A 10,391-nucleotide genomic window follows, 5' to 3' on the forward strand; every position below is an offset into this window, starting at 1 on the left:
GCCATCTTTGTGTACCCATCATTGGTTCAGGAATTCTTCTCTACCGTTGTTTCTAATGGTGTCCCCGGTGCCGCCCTCTTCAACTTCCGCCTTCACAACCATCCTTACTCCATTGACACGGCCTGGATCCGCTCACATTTCACCAAGCAAACGGAACCAGGCACCACCCATTGGCCCTCCGATGACACTGCCCGCAAATTCTGGGCCACTATCACCGGCTTGGACACCTATGATGTATCCAACCTCCACCCGGGTAGCATCCGCGACCCCATCCTCTACCTCCTCCACCGCTTCATCAGCTATTATTTTATGGGGAAGTCCGAGTCTAACAACGTCAATAAGCTCGAGCTCTTGGATTTGTATTATTCCGCGAACGGTCTCAAATTCGACATCTCTTTCCTTGTTGCTACTATGATCCACCACATGCCAACCCGGAAGCGTGCCAAACTTGGGCTCGGGCATCTTGTCACTATTTTTGCCATTTTCGCCCTTGGCTCCGCCGCCTTCGCCATCTAGAACCCCCCCCCTTGGAGAAAAACGCCTTCAAGTCCCTCAAACGTCGTGCCTCCGGCCTGGGTGAGAGTTCAGGGGCGGGCGAGCAACAAGCGGAGGAAGGTTGGGACTCCGACCTCGAACTCAACTTTAGTCCACCCCCCAACCACGACTTCAACTCCATCTACGCCCGGTTGGATATTTTAGAGGGAAACCAACGACGTGATCGGGCCCACTTCGACTCACGCTTCGACGCCCCCGATGCTCGCCTCAACGCTTCCGAGGCCCAAAAGCAAGCAGACCGGGCTAGCTTCGACGCCTTTACCCACACCTTCTTCACCCACTTCAACATTCACGGCTACCCTCCTCCGCCTCCACCTTAGTTCTCTTTGTTTTTAGTCCTTTATGTTTTTGTCATTTATGTGTGTTTTTCCTAACTCCACCTGTGAGGGTCACTTGGTGGCCTTTATAGCCGGTCCCAAGCACGGACAAAGGAGGAGGGTTGCGGTAGGTTTGTGGCGGCCAACGTAAAACTTAGCCACATCTTATGATATGAACCATAATATAAATATCGTTGGGGCGTTCCCTACTCAGTGACGCGCTGCACTTCCTAGACCCGGGTGTAGTGATAAATGTGCAAGGGTTGCTAGGTCGTCGCCCCGAAGCGGCGCGCCACCCCAGGACCCGGGGGTGGTGTCAAATATGCAAGGGTTGCGGGTAAATAAACGAGTCCACGGTAATGGTAGGGGTAGGGGTAAAGGTAGTAGGTTACGCTTTGGGACATGGAACATAGGTTCTTTGACAGGATGATTAGGTGAAATTGTAGATGTTATGAAGAGGAGGAGAATAAATATAATGTGCCTACAAGAAACCAAGTGGGTTGGAGCCAAGGCTAGAGAGATAGCTTCTTGGGGTTATAAGCTTTGGTACTCAGGAAAGGATAAGGGTAGAAATAGAGTAGGTATTCTTATTGATAGGGAGTATATTGATGATGTAGTAGCGGTGTCTAGGAAGAGCAATAGAATTATGAGTGTTAAGCTAGTGATAGGGGATGAGGTTGTGAATGTCATTAGTGTATATGCGCCACAAATTGGATTAGATGTCTCTATAAGACAAGCTTTTTGGGAGGACTTAGAGGAAGTGGTGCAACAGGTTCTTATGGATGAAAAAATGGTAATGGGGGGTGATCTCAATGGAAACGTGGGTTATAGGCGAGATGGGTTTGAGAGTGTTCATGGAGGGTATGGTTTTGGAGATAAGAATGAAGCAGGAAATGATATTTTGGAATTCGCATCAGCCTATGACTTGAGTATCATGAACACATGGTTTATGAAGAGAACATCCCACTTAGTGACTTATCGGAGTGGTGGTAATGCGAGCCAAATTGACTTCTTCTTAGTAAGGAGTGCTTGGAGAAAGAGTTATATTGATTGTAAGGTGATCCCTGGTGAGAGTACGACAACCCAACATAGAGTAGTGGTGCTTGATTTTCGAAGTAGGAAACGTATAAGAAAACAAACACCACAAGTAGAGACTAAGATTAAGTGGTGGAAATTGCAAGGGGAGAATCAATAAAAATTTGTGGATGAGATGACCAAAAAAGATGTTTGGACTTGTAATATGGATTTAGATATAGATTCGATATGGACTAAGATGGAGCATAGTATAAGGGAAGTAGCGAAGGAAGTTTTAGGGGAATCTAAAGGTAGCATGCCACCGGGTAAGGACACATCTTGGTGGACAGAAGAAGTACGACAAGCAGTAAAGAGTAAGCGAGAATCCTATAAAATATTGGGGAAATGTAGGAGTGATGAGAACTACGAAAAATACAAAGAGGCTAAAAGGGAAGTAAAGAAGGTCATACGGACGGCAATTAGACCAGCATTGTTATATGGTACGGAGTGTTGGGCAGTGAAACACTGCCACATCTATAAGATGTCGGTGGCGGAGATGCATATGTTGAGATGGATGTGTGGTCATACGAGAAAGGATCGGGTGAGTAATGAAATAATTAGGACAAAAGTAGGGGTCACATCTATTGAGAATAAAATGAGAGAAAACCGACTAAGGTGGTTTGACCATATGAGACGTAGAGCGCTTGATGCGTCGGTTAGGAGAACCGAAGAGTGGCAAAGGGATGTAGTGGTGAGGGGTAGGGGAAGACCTAAGCAAACTTGGCGGAGGGTGATCGAGAGTGATATGAGTTTACTAGGAATTGAGGAAAATATGGTAGTGGATAGGACGGAGTGGAGGGAGCGAATTTGTGTCGCTGACACGACTTGATTTCATGTTTTTATATGATGGCTCATGTTTTTATATGATGACTTAATTTTCCTATATATATATATTTTCCCTTCGTATGCTTGGTGTTTGGTTTCGTTTATTTCTTTCCGTGTTCGTTATATGCTTGAGTTAATAATGTGCGCGCGGGGCGTGTCCCATTCTACGCCCCGCGTGCCCAACCTTTTGCCTTGCCAACTGGCCTAGAGCTCGGTCCACGCGGAGCGCCCCTCTAAGTGCGCCCCGCGTATCCGTGTCTCTGGCCACACTTTACTTAAAATGCATCTCCTACGCGGGACACCCCCTGGGTACGCCACGCGTAAGATCTGACCTCCAGGGTCCCTTTTTTTAATTTAAATTTTTTCTTTTTGTTTTTGTTTTGTTTTCTTTTCTTTTGCGACGTCCTTGGAATAGACGTCATTTTAATAAACGCGGAGGGTCGTGCAACCCCGCACTCACCGTTTGTTTTGCACTAATAAAAACAAAAATAAAATCAAATAAAAAACAAAATAATTAAACTAATTTATTGATTCTTAAATTTATTCCGACACACTACCTCCCTCGGAAATTAATTAAAAGTTCCGTTATTTGTTCTTAAATGTAAAGACGTTAAATCAAAGGATCGGTGTAATTAAGAAATTTTAGTCTTGATTCTGAAGTTTGAGAATTTATGCAAAGCCTAGGTTCGTACTAAACAAGAGCATTGAGTCCTAACCCACATGTTATCTTTATAATGAAATTTAAAAAGGCAATAAAAACGGGATGGTTGAAAGTTTGGCAAGAACGCGAAAGTACAAAATATAACCCGAAATTCTTGTGAGATATTTTTGAGCCTAAAAGAGTTCGTACGAGAACTCTATTTTCTTTCACAACCTTTCGAGGGCTTTTACTTCACTCTACTCATAGAGTTTGCATCTAATACCGGGTTAAGTACACTTATTTTGGTAAAAAGGGCAATAGATGATAAAACAAACCCACTTAGGCTAATTCTTTTCTTAAATTATTTTTCTCGTTTTCATTAACCTTTAGGAAACCCCCTCGAGCCTATTAACCAACTTCTTTGCTAAACACCCTTTTAACATTTAACCCTTTTCCTCTTGTTCAATCACCGACAAAATCAAATCGCACCAGAATTACCCAAAACAAGCCAAGACCTTGACAAGTAAGCACCATAAGCTTTCGAAATCGTTTTTGTGCCGCTCTCGAAACAAAAAGGACACAATAAAGAGCAAAAAGGCATTTTCAAGCTCTACCCGAGCAATTTCGAATTATATTTTACGAACTCGCTAAGATCAAAATAAAAATACGGTGCAATCATCAAAGCGGTGTTTGAACTCGAGTTTCTATAAGAAAATTAACCACTAAAAAGCCACCCATATTACAACCCCCTCCGGGTTCATTTTTAATATTGCCTAGACCATAACATAGGAGGAAAAGCCCGGATAAAAATGCAAACTCAAAGTGACTTCAAGTAAGTGCAAAGGAGAGTGCAAAAACACTGACCCACCAAGATTTGAGCGTAAGAGTGAAATCCCTTGGTGAGGTACTTTCGGGTTCTCAAAAGATAATCGGCCCCCGTTGATATTGCCTATTAAATTTGATCATGGAGGTTTCAAGCAAGTTTTGGTCGCTCATTTGTTTGCGTAGGTACTTGCCGAAAACTTTGCGTAAAACTTTAGCTTTGGAATCACGCACTTGGTAAAACTAACCGAAGGTTTGTTTCTTAATCATCTCAATCCTTTGTCTTTCAACTTCTTTTACTTAAGGACAAGTAAAACTTTAAAGTCCGAGGAGGTTGATAGGGACGTTTCGCCCCTATCTTTTAGCGTGGCTTACGGCTTAATTTAGGACCAAATAAATAAGTTTAATTACAAAAATAAGGAGTTTTTAATAAAATAACAAAATAAAAATAGAATCCGTACCTTCGGTTAATTGTCTTTATTTTTGATTAAATTTAGAAAATAAAACGTCAAGCTAACTCGACTCTCGAGAATTGTATTTCAGGTACGAGTAAGGAGCAAAATCCCACCGACATACGCGGGGCGTATCAACCTCCACGTGGGACTTACCCACTGATACGCGAGGCGTATGAACCACCACGCGGGATATATATGCAATAATACACTTAATCATGAAGGTCAGACTGCATGGTCTCCCAAGTCAACAGGTTCTACGCGGGGTGTCCCATCTTATACGCGGAGCGTATTGGGAAATTCTTCAATCCAAAGATCCAGGGACTCACATACGCGGGGCGTGCTCCAGGCTACGCGTGGCGTACAAGGCATAATTCAAGCTATTAAATCTCAGGAGCTCAACCACGCGGGGTATACCCCAGTCTACGCGGGGCGTGGTTGAGACAACAAAATCTGAATTTGGCCCACATGCAAGAGATTATTGACGAAATGGGTCAATACGCGGGGCGTCCTCAACCCTACGCGTGGCGTGTCATGGGAAAACTGAAGAAATAATGTATCTCCATGCTTGTATCTTGTGAATTTACAATTTTACCCCTAGTTTGATGTGTATAAATAAGGGTGAGTAGCACTCATTTAGATATTCAGATTTTACATAGCAAAACTCTATCACCTTGAGAGCTTTTTCGTGTATTCCGTCACTACGTAAAAGTTCCGTTCCATCCTCGTTCACCAAGCTCGAGAGTTCCACCTCCAAGTCCTAAGAGACAGCCTTGAGTCCGGTTAGCTAGTTCCGAGGGCAGATTCTTCCTTTTTCACTTGCTAATTAGCTTGTACTCTTCCTATGTACTAGGCTTGGTTGTATTCCATATTTACATTTTCCATATTTATAATTTATGATTTACAATCTCTATTTCTTTATATGTGTTGATGCTTGCTACTTGTTTTGATATTCGTAATTTATTATTGTGTAGGGGAACGCGATTTCGGACGCCATTCGGGCTATCTTTAGGGATTCATATAGGTGTTGCCTTACCAGAAGTGACGCACCGGAAACCGTAGGAATTGACAAACCACGGAACTTACGGTCCCTAGTTTCTAATCCCTAGCTTTAGACACGCCTTGACTAGGAACCACGTAGTCTAAGTACTTCACGGATCGATCACTCTACACGTAGTCATCATTGCAAGAGTAAACCATTAACCGTATATATTTGGAGTCATTGTTTATCATACTTATAACTTATCACCATCCATATCATTAGAGTTTTCGTTATATAAATCTGTCTCACCCATAGTTAGGAGTATTTTGTAGTTGTTTCCCAAATCAACCCAAAGTATTCACCGCTTAGATAACGTATAAAACCGAGTCGTTTAATACTTGTACTTATAAATCCTGTGGATTTGATACCCGGTCTTAACCGAATTATTACTTGATACGACGGGGTACACTTGCCCCTAAGTATTAGCGTCTAGTAGAGATAGAGCATTTAGGAAGATCACATCCATAGTCATAACGTCCTTATCATAATATATATTTCATAAGTTCTACCTAGGCACCGCACATCAAGCATCATTAAACACCATATAAAATAACATGATTCATTCATAAAGAAGGTTAAGTTAACTTACAGCACCAGCCCATAGTCGGCCTAGCTCGTTGAATCGACTACTCACTCATGGTAAAGAGTGAACAACCTAAAGAAGAGCAATGACTCTCCATTAATGGAGTTCTCCTGGTTCAGAGAAAGCTTTCCGGTCTCACAACTAGCCAAGCAGTTCTCCACAAAATTGTCCAAAAAACCGTCTGCCTCCCCTCCTACGACTATTTTCTATTTAAAGGAGGGAAGCCCCAAAATAATTAAATACTAAAATATTACATAATTAAAAGATTGTTTTTGCAGGTCAACTTGTTCTTTCATCAAAATAGGTTGGTAACTTTTTCCACTGAACACTCAAGGTCATAACTTCTTGTCATCTTGTTACTTTTAGCCGGCTACTCCTTCTATCGTCTCATGTTCACGATGTCCTCTCGGGCTCTCCCCTTTATCCACTGGTCCACTGGGTCTTTTCCTGCAAAGCAGGCTGCATGGCATCTGTTTCGACTCTTCTTTCAAGATTTGCATAAGTCCCTTTTTAGTCCACATTTTATGCAATCACAAGCCTTAATTTACCCCATTTATCTCACATAAGGTATGTTTATTAGGATCAAATATAAGTTTATCATCATGTGATGACATTAAAGGTGACCTTAATAATAAAAAAGCTGTATCGTAACAAGATTAATATGACAGTACAGAACTAGGCTTATGTCATGTATTGTATCTTCAAATGACAGAACCTAACCGTCGTCTGAAGGTGCAACAGACGACAACGAGCCCTGTGACAGATTTATATCGTGCGGGACGACGGTTTTTAACCATCATCTGAATGGTGTTTTCGCGTAGTGCTCCCTTCTCAAGATGAAGGTGTCAAATTTGTAGGAATGCAAATCAACTTCATCTTGCATAAAGCATAACTCATTTGATTGGAAGGTAGCGGCTCAAGCCATCTCTACCTGTTAGGAGGCCTAAAACCAATCATTCAATTAGACATTTTGAAAACAAATTTGAAAGAAGACATTTTGAAAATTATATACATATTTCTATAGGAAATTTATTATTCTATCTTTCTTTGATGCAAATTCCTTAATTAAACTTTCATAGTCAATTTTTTCTAACAAGTCATTTTCAGTAGATAAAATTACTATTTCATTTAATTTTTGTTGTGACATGGTTGAATTTAAGTAATTTTTTCATTAATATTAGTTTAGAAAAACTTCTTACTGCAGAAGCAACAGAGAAAAATCTATAAAAAGAAAAATAAATAATATAACAATAACGAGAGCTTTTTTAAAATAATTATAGATGAACAATATGTTTTTTTATAGAGAAAGGATGGATGTAAGTCTAGAAGATATGTCTACTCTAAAATCTAACAATAAAAGAATATGAAAATCTTGAGGTTCTAGATGTACTCTAATGGTAAAAGAAAAAGAAAGATGAAAAACATCAAACTCTTCTAAAGGACCAAATTTTTTATAAACTTTTAGTATTAAAACTGATTGAATCCAATTTAATTTGTTAAAATTTACAAATTTTAGGGTTAAATTGATATCTTAATTTTGACCAAATTCATTTTGGCTGCCAACTATAAGTAGCTTTGACCCTTAATCCAAGGTGAGGATATGATTGTTAAGGTTATGGATGGAAACAGGTAATGCACCAACGAGCACAAACGAGTATGGCTCAAAAAAATTACCAAATCTCGGGTATGAGAATACTCGAGATAGTCTCGACTTCTTTATATAAAAAACCTATTAATAGTTTTAAAAGTAGAAAATGAGTTTCAAAACCACAATTTTATTTTTATTGATTAAAATTGAAAAATATATAATTTAATATACATTATCTGGTAATTGTTAATTTCACACTATATATATATAACAAAACCCTAAATTCGTCTTACTTCTCCAGCCACCAACATGTATCAACAAGACTCGAAATTTTCTCTTGCTTCTCTCTAGCTATCAAATTGGGAATAAACATAACCAAGAGAAATGTAAGTGGTAAAGCAGATGGGAAAAGGTAGCTCTTTTTTTTTTAATTTGATTTTCTTCTGCTTCTTGTTGGTGTAGTGAGATAATTTGTAGAGGCGTTAGGAAAAGACAAGGTAATTTGTTGTAAATTCATGTCTGGGGTTGTAAACATGGAATTTTCTTAAATCTTTTAGATAATGAGCTAATAATTGGAAAAAAGGGCATGTTTTATATATGAAGAGATGATAATTTAGCTTCTTAATTATTTGGGATTTAACTATTAGTAGGGGGAGTAGCTCAACTTCAGTGGATCAATTAGGTTTGGAATGGATAGAACACCCAAGTCCATATAAATTGCTAGATCAGATTTGGGTGTATAAGCAAGTCCTGATTTAATTTTCCATGGGTTGTTAGCTCAACTTCAGTGGATCAATTAGGTTTGGAATGGATAGACCACCTGCTGTTTGATGTAGTTCTGGTGGACATTGATAACATTATACTAGGCAGTCCATGGCAATATAACAGGAGGGTTATTTGAATCAATATTTGTTTGAGATGGATGCCATGTCCGTTGTTTTGGTTCTAGAGGCAGACTGAGACTACTGAGCTTCTATATCTTACAACATTTCTTTTTAATAGGGTTTTTGCTTGTATCCATGTCTCTGTATGTTTTTATTTTTAAAACTACTTTATGAAGGTTATGTTTTATAACATTTAAGGTCGGTATAGATGGATTTAAGTAATGAATTTTTTGTGGATTTAAGAAATAAGAAATCCAGAATAAGAGCATATGATTTTAACTTATTTAATTTTGTGCAGGAAAAATGATGGTGAAGAAACATGAAGAAAATTCATGTCAAGATGTGAGTGCATCAGATCATCTTATGGGCACTCATACCAAATCACAAGAAAAAAAAGATATTGAATCACTGATTGCATAATGTCGTCGAAAACTATCCTATAGCACATATTCTTGCACGGAGATATTGAGAGGCTGCAAGTAAGTTGAGGTTTAAAATTACTAATTTTTTGTTTATGTTAACATGTTCCTTGTACTTGTTAAATTTGCATTATTAAAAGAAAAACTATCAAATTTTTGTTTTGGAACAATTGTTTTAATTGATTGGGTTCATTGTGGTGTTAAATATTATTATCAAATGCCTTTGTTAGATGCTATTAGTTTTATAAAAAAAAATATAGGTCCATTATGGAGTCAGTGCTAGGTTATTAGGAATTCTATTGAAATTTTGATAAGACTTTTTTTATCAGGAATATGACTATTCCTTCTTTTGTTTTTGCTGTGAGATTGGTGTTATTCTAATTGCATAAAATGCCACTTCTTTAATTTTTCAATTTTGTTAGTGGTAGTTGTTTTAGTTTGCAAATCCTTGATTTATTCTTTTGTTAATGGTTGTTGCAGCATCTTTTGTTTCTTGCTGCCTTTTTTTTGGCCACTTGAAAGCCATTCAATTCTTTTGTAAAGAAATTTAGGATACTAAGGGGACGTTTGGTTTGGGGTCTTTAGGAATGGGAATGAGAATGAGAATGAGAGGGTTTCATTCCCTTTGTTCTTGTTTGTTTACAAATAAAAAAAACTCATTCCCTTTACTCACTTTAGGTTAAGCCATTACCCCATGCCCTCTAGGGAATTGGATTCCCTTTACCCCCATTCCATTTCCTAAATATATCCAAACACATAGAGGAATTAATTGTTATTCATTTCCTTTCCTTTAGTTTTCCTTTCTTGATTCCTTAACGCCCCTAAATGTATACTTTTAATAGAGAAAAAAAGATCAGAGCATACTTTAACTAATTTCATCATTTAACCCTGTTTTCTGTTTGTGGGTTGAAGTTCATTAACTTAATGTTGTAGGTGGAGATTTATGATGAAATGACGGTGACATGAGAACCTGAAAATTACCTGGTATAAATGCCCCCACATAACGATCATTTTTCTAGAGGCAACTACTAGGAACTTCAAGATCTTGATGATCCAGCATCACTTCCTTCAAGTTCCGATAATTCAAGCAGTGTGACTATGTCATCAGATGAATGTTTTGACTCATTAGATTTTCTGAAATTAACCAAGACTTGGTACACAAGGATACAAACTGCAAGTTTAACAAATTT

Source organism: Euphorbia lathyris, chromosome 3 (genome assembly GCF_963576675.1).
Source record: "Euphorbia lathyris chromosome 3, ddEupLath1.1, whole genome shotgun sequence".
In the NCBI taxonomy this organism is placed as follows: Eukaryota; Viridiplantae; Streptophyta; class Magnoliopsida; order Malpighiales; family Euphorbiaceae; genus Euphorbia; species Euphorbia lathyris.